Below are 10,696 nucleotides of genomic sequence, written 5' to 3'. Positions count from 1 at the left end.
ATAGTGCAATTTGTCACTCAGTTGCAAAAAAAAGGAATAAGTTTGTATGTGTTCTTCCCTTACGTTATTTTTGTTCTAGTTTTCAATTCCAGTTGTCAATCATAGTTCAGGTTCTTCAGTGATATTTTAATTCGGTCAATGTGTGTATAACTACTCTTTATTCTCGATAAGATTAGCCTTATTGAGGTTTTTTCTCACTTTTAAATGATCATTACATTTGTCCTGATTTAAATCATCTTCAGCCTTTCCAAGCAAAGACAAAAACCCACAACAACATGAACAACAGCAACAAAAACAAAAACAAAATGTGATCATTCTTACTAATGCTGAAGGAAGGTGTTCAACAGTCTGACGGATTAAACATTTTCCAAGTCAGCTTACTCCGACCTACGAGGGCGCTATCCACTTGAACTCGAAAGCAGTCACGATACATTTATCGTTTCGACATTAATTATCATTATTTTTATTGTTGTTACTATTACTATCATTATTATTGTTATTATCATCATCATCATCACCATCATCATTACAATTATCATCATTATTGTTATCATTATTATTATAATTGAATATGGTGCATAAATAGCAGTAATAGTAGTAGTATTTAACATTATCATTTGTTTTGTTTTTATCTTCCTTTTCTCTTTTTTTTTTATTTCTTACCGTCTTTCTTTGTCTAGCTCAACATCATAAATGGTTTGAACGTTCTCATCGCTGTGGAATTCTGAATGGTTGAATGGACTGTCAAGATGAGCTTTGAGGACCCTGTTTGATTCAGCGAAGTACATGACGCGGGAGCCTTCGTCTATGGCAATGCCTCTGGGATCTGCGACATTTTTAGAAAGATAAGTAGCAAGAACAGGTACAGACCGACCGACTGATATGGCAATAAAAAAAATGTAATTTCATAATATTCTTCACAGAGGGCATCTTGCGTTTGTAGCTTAAATAGGTATAGAATAAAGAGGAATAATTATTGTAGGAGGAACATTTTTTTTTGTTCTGTCTCATATGCAATAAGTTTCTGTGAAATAATAGCTTCACGTGAAGCAATAGCTTGTTGTAAGTGCTATCATCAAACAAAAGTATAGCATGAGCTTTCGATACATCTTCAGAAGCGTCCGTATTACACACACACACACACACAAATTAATCTTGTTTATTTACGAAACAAAGTAAAATATGAGGTAAGTGGAAGTGTATGTCCAAAATTTTATAAAGAGATTTTACAAGCGTGGCAAGATTTGGGAAGTTTGAGAAATTTAGAAGAGGGACATTTGAATCAAGTAGTATTTGATAATAATTTTTTTTTATTCAAAGGTAAAATGATATATAATGGAAATCTTTTTTTAGGAAAAATATTTATAGATTATGTCATTACTTTGATGGAAAAGGTATACGGCCGATTATTTATTTTCAAAAAACAGGTTTATGAGGTGAGGAATTGAATATGTTTGGAGGATTTGTGATGTTATTTTGAAAAGTGGACGGTTTAGTTTGTCATGGGTTAGTATTAAACTTTTTCAAGTGCTGGTTAGAATTACACGGAAAAGAAATTAGGATTGGTGATATACCTTCGAGAAAGATTTACACCCATTTTTTAACTGATTTACAGCAGTTATATACAGTGGAAGTACGAGATCAACAGAGTAATTTCGCCTTCTCCCAAAAAGTAACCCAATATATTTTTCTCCGACCCAGAGTCACAACTCTTATCCCAAAGATTAGGGAATTTCAGTTTAAACTTCTTCATAGCGCACTTTATACAAAAGTTAATCTGTTGAGATTTGGGTTTGTTTCTGATGATCTATGTTCTTTCTGCAAAAAAGCACTGAGACATATTCACATTTATTTTTGGAGTGTATTGAAGTGCAGGAATTGTGGCAAATTATTATTCAGAAATTGAATTTAGAAGAATTAGGAAATGTAAACTGGGAAGTTGTTTATACAGGTATATCCGGAAACTCATTAAAAGTCAAAGGATGGAATACAATTATATTGATGGTTAAACATATTTTGTATTTAGCGAGATCAGAAGGGAAAGTACCGAAGTTTGATGATTTTGTGAAGTATTTTGATATGTGTAAAGAAGAAGAAAATAAGATAGCGAGTAAAAGAAGAAAAGTTGTAATGTATTTGCAAAAGTGGGAATATTTGAAGTATACCGAGGATGATACGTGATTTTTTTTTTGTCTTGATTTTGCCGTATCCGCGAGTTATTATCACATCGTTGTCGGGTTTTTTTTTCTCTCTCTCTATTGCTTCTACCTTTCCACATCATCTCCATATTATGATTAGGATGCATTTTATTGTATGACAAATAAAATGGCAACTTACACGGCAGAGTTATTCAAGTGTTGATATAAACCTGAGGGCTGAAGGCACGGGGAGGGTGCATGGGGGAGGGGGGAAGGGGGAGGGCATAATGGTGTTATGTTGGTGTGTATGTGTGTATGTGTGTATGTTTTCTCGGAAATGGCCTTTTTTTTCTCTTTTTTTTCGAGAAGCAATGAAATATGCCCGTTTTTGTTTTTTTTGTTTTTAAGCAAAATATCTATTATGTTCCTGTTTTGCGGGCTTTTGCGAGAATATGTGTTAAAAAATTAAAAAGCGGATTTGGTGGGGTTTTTTTTTTAGTTAAAAGAGTTACAGAGTAAGTTTGACATTATTTTTGCACAATGTTGGTATTACTGCATTTTGTTCTTATGTAGTGTAAGTTGATGTTATTTTGTATCATGATTGTGTATGTCTGTTTTTGTATGATGTCTTGTTTTTGTTTTGTGAACGTTTCTGATTCTTGTGACATGATATTGAACGAAATTCAAATAAAGAATTATAAAAAAAAAATGTCATCAATATTTGGCGAAAACTAACACGAAGTAAATACATCTGAAGCTGCTTCCTTGGATTTAGTTGACAGATCGACGCGCAAAATTTGGTAGACGTCGCACCAGTACAGCTTATTCTGCACACTCTCGTACGCCAGACAGTATGGTGTTGTCGAAAAGTTGAAAAATTCGGCGACAGTCTCATTGTCGAGGTCTGCAACATAAACTCCTTGGTTTCCATGACCAACAAAGATGGTGGCACCTGCGGCAACACAGAATTGAGAGAGAAAGAATGAAAATCTATGTAATCATTGTCTGAATTTTCTGGAGATACTTTTAGAACATTCTAGAGTCTTCTAGAAGATTCAGGAAAGATCAAAGTCCCGTGAAATGTTGACTTTAATGAACAACGATCAACTATACTTACGTTAATGAAATACCCCGAATTTTGTAAATGGTATAGTCGAGTTGAAGAAGTGTTCAGTTTTACAAGCAATCGAAATATCATTGTGATTCCTGAACTTTCCTGTATTACAGTGTATTATAATGTATTATACAAAATGTTCGATTCAAGGGAGAACTGACAATCAATGTGCGTAGCAAAAACAAGTGATACATGTATATGATGTATGTTTACTTTTCAAACGAATTGTGAATAAACAAAACATTAATCATAAAAGGACCTATTTAATATCTTACATTTTCTATAAAACTATGATAAGTATCCCTATTACAATTCTATAGTTGTTAAAATGGGTTTTGTGGGAGGGTTCCTGTATGTGTAGGTGGTCTTTATGCAGGAAGCATCAGTGCTTCAGCATGTATAGCCATGCTCGATACGGATGGATGCGTAATATGGTGAGAAAGAAAGTTAAAGTTGTTGCCAAGGGTATGACTGTGGTGACATGTTGATAGCGTGTAGTACTAAATGTTAATAATCTATCAGCACGTTTCCATTATATCTTAGTCATGAAACTTCAAGCGAAATCAACTTGTCTTCTGGCATCGTAAGTGGTGTCTGTAAATAACCACGTATTACCTTCCGGTGTTTCACACTTCAAATCTGTTGTCTCTGTTGAAGCGGGCAAGGTAGAAACTCCAGTGGTTGAAGCGTCATCAGTTGTTTGACCGAGGGAAGTTGTTGAGGATGATGTAGCGTCCACCCCTACGGTAGACCTCTTTTGTGCGTTTTGCGTCGGAGCTGACGTAGACAGCTTTCTCGACTTTGTGACAGTTGATGGTGCAACATCGGGTTCCGTAAGTGGAGAATCTGTTGAGAATGGTAGCTCGCCTGTATCCATGGTAACTGACAAGTATGTAGATTGCGCGGCAGTTAGTGTCGTAGTTGACAAGGGAGTCGTTGATAGCACATCTGTGGTCACTTCAGTGGGTTGTTCTAAAGTTATTGGAGTGCTGTGAAATTGGGTTGAGAGAACCGTTCCTTCTCTCTCCGTTGTCGGTTGCTCTTGTGAGAAAAGTAAAGCAGACACTTGAGTCGTTTGTGGTGTAGTTGTCGCGAGAGACGTCTGTTCGAACGATGCAGTCTCCTGACCCGTTGTGTGTGGAGTGTCTTCTGTCTCCGCCGCTGTCTGTTCTTCACTCCATTGCGGGTGTGTGGTTATTTTTACCGCAGTTGACGCTTGTTCGTCGGTGGACAACATTGTCATAGCGGAGGTAGTCTCCTCTTGTAAGGTTGTCAGTGACAAAGTAGCAGCATTTGATGTCTGAAGAGGTGAGTTTTCCGTTGCCACTTGCGATGTTTGCATTGCGGTCGTAGCATCAGTTGTAGTTTGGGTTGGCTTAGATGGCGTTGCTTCTTCAGCCAAGCTGGTTTCTTGGAAGGATGATGTATGGGAGAACGTATTCGCTTGTGTAGTGGCACGAGTTGTCTCAATCAACGTGGCTAAGAAAGGTGACTCCGTCGTTGCTCGTGTATTTCCCGCAGGCTCTGTTGATGTTTGTGATCGTGTAGGAGTTGTTGCAACGTAACTCTGAGTTGTTTCCACATTTTCTTGCTCTGTCGTGCTTGTTACGGAGGCTGTAAGAAGGACGGGATAAGAGCGAAATTTTAATCACTGGGTTATTGCCTGAAAGGAGGCACGATATGACAGAGTCGAAATGTACTCAATTATTATTATTATTATTATTATTATTATCATTATCATTATCATTATCATCATAATCTATTCAATTATTATGGTAATAAGAACGATCACTGAGTAATGATGGTGTGACAATCGCAAGTTCTTTCCGCTTAATGGATAGCTAGTGGTTAGTATCGGTAACGATTGGGAGTACAGCTGGTAACTTGAGGAATGCAGAAAGCTAAAAAGTCTAGATCTTACTTACTGTAGTCAAGAGCGGGACGGCAGACAAAATGACGATGGCCTCTGGGAAATGGGAGAGATATTTCATGTGGAAATAGATTTATCTGTTCGCCTCGTGAACCGTTGATTGCACGACATGGATTAATCTTCTGATCTGTCCATTCCAAGTCATTTGTTCCGTTTCTTAAACAAAGAGTGCCAACTATCGACTGATCCCCCGGCGACAAAAAGGCGTTGAAACCTGCAACTTCATTATGAAACCAATATCGAAACAGTATAAATTTCTGTGATTAGTTTGCGATGTAAATGCAACAAATTCTTCATTCAGTGCAACAATAAAGAAGAGAATGGTATAGATCAAAGAACACTTATCGATGTTTCGCTCTTTTAGATTTCGTTTTGGAGATCGGTAACATATTACCTTTATGAAATTCTTCCGACATAAATCTTTCCATATCAATATCAATATCATTTTCCAACCGACCAAACGGAAGTCTTCTTTTTCTCTCGATTGACAATAAGGATGTTTAATCGTATTTCTTATCCTGGGTATTTTCCTCCCTGGGTTTGCTACTCCTTTGCTAACGAGCATTTGCTAGCATGATTATACAATAAGGTAGATAATATATGCAGGGTTCAACATTGGCGGTGACCCGGTGTTCCGGGGCTATTATAGAAATTGTTGGTGTAGGGCCATCAGACTTTCAGAAGGTATATCTTTTGGTGGCCCGACCTAGCAACTAAGAGTCAAATATATCGCTATGTTGAGTCCTATTATTCAACGCCCTTACCATTCCGTTTCGAGCCATCAACATTTCAAACATTATGATTTTAGTGGCTCGAACGGACCTTCAGAGAAACGAAGCTAGTATCGAGACCTGATATAAATCAATACACCCCCATGCACACACACAACACATTATGATCATATATATATATATATATATATATATGTATATATATATATATATATATATATATACACGTGTGTGTACGTGTGTGTGTTTATTTTTATATATAGTAAACAACAAAATGACTTATTAGTGACAACTTTCAGCAAAGAATATATATATGTCATATATATATTATATATATTATATGATATATATATATATATGATATATATATATATGTATATATATATATATATATATATATATATATATATATATATATAAAAGAGAGAGAGAGAGAGATGAATATCAAACAGAACACGTGATATACAAGGCACTGAATAGCGGCGCCAATCATGTAAGTCTTTCCCAGGAAAGTTCGAAAGGTAATCCGAGAGATTACTATCTTGCAATTCTGGAAATTAACAGTTCGGTCAATTTGTTTGACGTGGTCTTTGAATGAATTGATAGACCTACCTTGGGATGTAAAGATGATGATGAAGAAGAAAGCACGTACGACAAATCCAGCCGGAAATATTCCCCTTGCCTGCAAATTAAGTAAATAATAAAATCTGATTATCTGATTGAACTGTCATGATTTGTGATTATAATGATAAAAATGTTTGACGAAATTGTTTAGTTTTTCCTTCTTCAAAATTACGAACGATAAAGGTCTGTATCGCATTTAGGAACAACACAGCTTTCAGTACGTGGCATTTAACGGTCTACTAGTTTCTGTTGATTACTATCAACAATCATCTGTGTCCTGATAAACTAAAGGTTTACTCGTAGCTATATTTTCCATGCAAAGTTGCGATACAGAGCTTCAGCCATAAAGTGAAAAAAAGACGGCATGATGTGGGGGGGGGGGGGGAATTGACGAGGGGGAACTGGCCATGGCAAATATGTATGTATAATGGATTTTTATATATATAACATATTCATCTACTCATTCATTAACATACTTAGTCATTATATAGATAGATAGATAGATAGATAGATTAGATAGGTAGATAGATAGATAGATAGATAGATAATGAAAGATGAAGGCATAGACATGAGTGTTTTCTTTTATCTCTTGTTCCTTTCATGTTAGTGGATGTTAGAAGGTGAAACTAGGTCTTAACTTGAAGCATCAGCCTAGATAGTGTAGAAGCTGTGGCACGAATCAAAGACTATGCAATGGTTCATAAATATTCAATGCACTAAACTCGATCTGTTCACCACTATCCACTGTCACTAGATAACTTAAAGGCATAACTTACCATTTGCAGATGAAACGAAAACCCAGCATTAGTGCTTTAAAGTAGTTCTAAAGTGTGAGTTAGAGATAGAAACAACCACTGTAAAATTTGAATCAGTAAAATCGATTCTAAGTATTGTTAAATATACAAAATGTGAACAATAGTTATAATAAAAATGTTTCAAAACTAAACCGTATACCGCTACGGTTTACTGAGAAAAATGATGACATCTCCTCATAACTTTGGCTTTATTGCAAAACTTTCACATGGAAGGGTGTTTTGTGGTACAACAGACCTACACATATGCATGAAAGGCGATATCTTGAACATTTTGCAAATGACTGCTCCCAAAGGTAAACTGGACCTTTAAGGCACATTTCATCTAGCCTTAATCTCACATCCAACCCAAGAATTGTTCTTGAGCAATCACAGGTAGCCGCAGATGATCTGATCACTGAATTCTCCACACGGACAAAAAAAAAATGATGCCTTTTAATGCACCTGACCTGATTAAGACTACAGAAAATTAGGTCAGTTTGACACGCCTACCTCATCTTGAAATGCACACACACACACACACACACACACACACACACACACACACATACACACACACACACACACACACAAACACACACCCACACACACACACACACACACACACACGCCCACACACACATACATACACACACACACACTTACGTGTACACACACAAAGACCACCCAAACTAGCAATAGGTACTTGTCATCTTGTGGGATTACCCCGTTGTTTTCTCCCATAGACATTTTAATTATTACTCGTATAATGTCATTTAACCCCCACAGTGCCTTACTGCCTGAGTAAATAAAGTGAAACATAGGATAAAACCCCCACAATGTACCTCTTGCTCGTCCACAAACACACACTCACACACACACACACAAAAAAAGAATCTGTTCTAATGGACTCCAGTAATAAGATGTAATTGCCTAATTTACATAGGCTAACATATTACATATTTCCCTTCCAAATCGTGTGTGCTTGAGCGCTTCCGTCAGGGAGATGAGATTCACCTCCCTGCTTCGGTATATTGAAATGATGTATGACAAAAGCAGCAGTGAGGGTAAATTCCTTTAAATTAGAGCCATGATAATGACAAAAGTGATAAAATTTCTACAACAGTAAAAATCGTTGCAGTCATACTAGTAAGAAAAATATAAAAAGCGAAAGAATTGTAACATCTATTTGTACTCACATTTGTATTTGTTACTTTATGAGAATAACTGATAATATTTTCTTTTAAACTTTGTACTCTTAGCTGTGCAAGTATATATAACAAAACAGTGATTTGAATGGGACAGAATGGAAAAAAAAAGTAAAACAGGATGCAGTAAAGACCAGAAATGAAAATCTCAGAAATATAACAATGACCGATATAATGAGTATACAACGTCATAAACAAACAAGAAAACGAACCTAGAAGTGGTTTAATTGGAGTGCATCTACCTACATTATTAACATGGTTCTATTTCAAAGATTAATTTTAAAAAATCATAATTTTTATGAAAACATGAACGAAAATAGAATTAAGCGTAATTGTACATTTATACTAGGGTAAATATAGCAAATACATTATGAGTTTATCTGTATGTAATTTTCACTTAAAACAGGTTTCAGTTTCAATCATCATCAGCCTTCTGGAAATATGAAGGGAATGATATGTTTAGAGGCTCATTCTCTTATCACAATTTCATGTTTGCCTATTTCAAGTGATGAAATAAATTTCGTGTTAACATGACAGCGTATTACAGTCCTTCAAAACTTACCATCTTTCGTCTATGCAGATTCTGTCCTCCAAGAGAGCCTCCAGTTGCCATTTTTTGACCCATGAGGCATATCAGCTGACAGAAAAAGGAAATGTGTTTTCAGTGACAAAGCCTAGCTCCTTGGGCAACTCTAGAGTTTGAAAGTTTACCTATATTTGAGGGGAAGGATTGCAGGCTATCATATGGAAAGCTACACGAAATTGGATGAAAGAGACACGATCACAATTCGCGATGCCCTTGGACAGAGTGGTACTAATGGTTACCCCATGCTGTGGGACCGCCTTATAATCCGGTGTATACGTCGTTGGATGTGCACCGTTACCAAGGCAACAAAGTGATAATGCCGCTATCTTCCCCTTACAAAAAGCAAACATGATTTATGCTACTTACGCTCTATGCAGCATCAATCAGTGATCCTTATCTGTATATACAAGTGCAAACAGTGAATATTAACAATACCAAATTTGGAAGGATCTGTTATGACATATGTCTTGATTATCTGCATATCAATCCGCTGATGATTACAAAAATACGTTATGATTTTGATGAATTTTCATTTTCTCTGTCAAATACGACAGTTCGTAGCCAAGTGATCTAAATCGTCAGGAAAGCAAACTTTTCAAAGCATCAATAAACATCCGATTTATGCACTCATGATTCAAAAAAAAATTCCTTGAAATCTCATTAGTGAGCTATCAAATCTATCTCTCTCTTTTAAATGCATTGCGTTTTATCAATTTTGTTGTTATGTCGGGCAAGCCTCCATGCACACTGAACACACTATCGAACAGGTCTCTCACAGTCACCTGTAAACACACATTTAAGTCAAGTCTTCGCATTCACGATTTTTTAATATAAAAATCATTTGGTGATAACTATATAACATCTTCTTTACCCAATGTCGAAATTGCACAGAAGCATTCCTAACCAACCTGATCGTAATGAGTCTTTATAAGGAACACGTGATCTTCGAGGTAACTTGTAGCTTTAGCTCTCATTGGAGCAGTCAGTTGGGTAGGGTGTTGAATAGCAGGTGTCATTTTATGATACGCACGCGTAGTACGAGAGCTGAAGGGGATAAGGGATCCATCAACTGGAGTTTTAGGATGCTCAGAAGGGTGATTTATATATATATATATATATATATATATATATATATATATATATATATATGTGTGTGTGTGTGTGTGTGTGTGTGTGTGTGTGTGTGTGTGTGTGTGTGTGTATATATACAGTAGGCCTACTTGCTCATAATCTGACAACATTGAGGTAGAAAACATGTCAGTTACCCCATTCTGCAGCTTAATGCGTTTCTGTGTTCCTTTTCATTGCGTTGTTGTTGTCGTCGTCGTCGTTGTTGTTGTTGTTGTTGGCCTGGGAGGGGGAGGGGGAGGGCTGTTATTGTGGCGGGAAACCCGCTGTTTCCAGGCCAGATACAAGCACGGTACGAGCACAGATACAGACATACAAGAGTTCGTCCATGCCTGCATACACACAAATAAGATACATTCATATCTACGTTCATGGCGTCTGACGTGCAAACACACATAAACCCATGTACACAGAAGCGTGACAGCATGCACACAAACCAACACGCA

This window comes from Diadema antillarum, unplaced genomic scaffold (assembly GCF_040938485.1).
Source record: "Diadema antillarum isolate AM-2024a unplaced genomic scaffold, OU_Dant_1.0 scf00000141, whole genome shotgun sequence".
NCBI lineage: Eukaryota > Metazoa > Echinodermata > Echinoidea > Diadematoida > Diadematidae > Diadema > Diadema antillarum.
The sequence above is the reverse complement of the archived record's forward strand: the minus strand, read 5'-3'. Positions refer to the sequence as shown.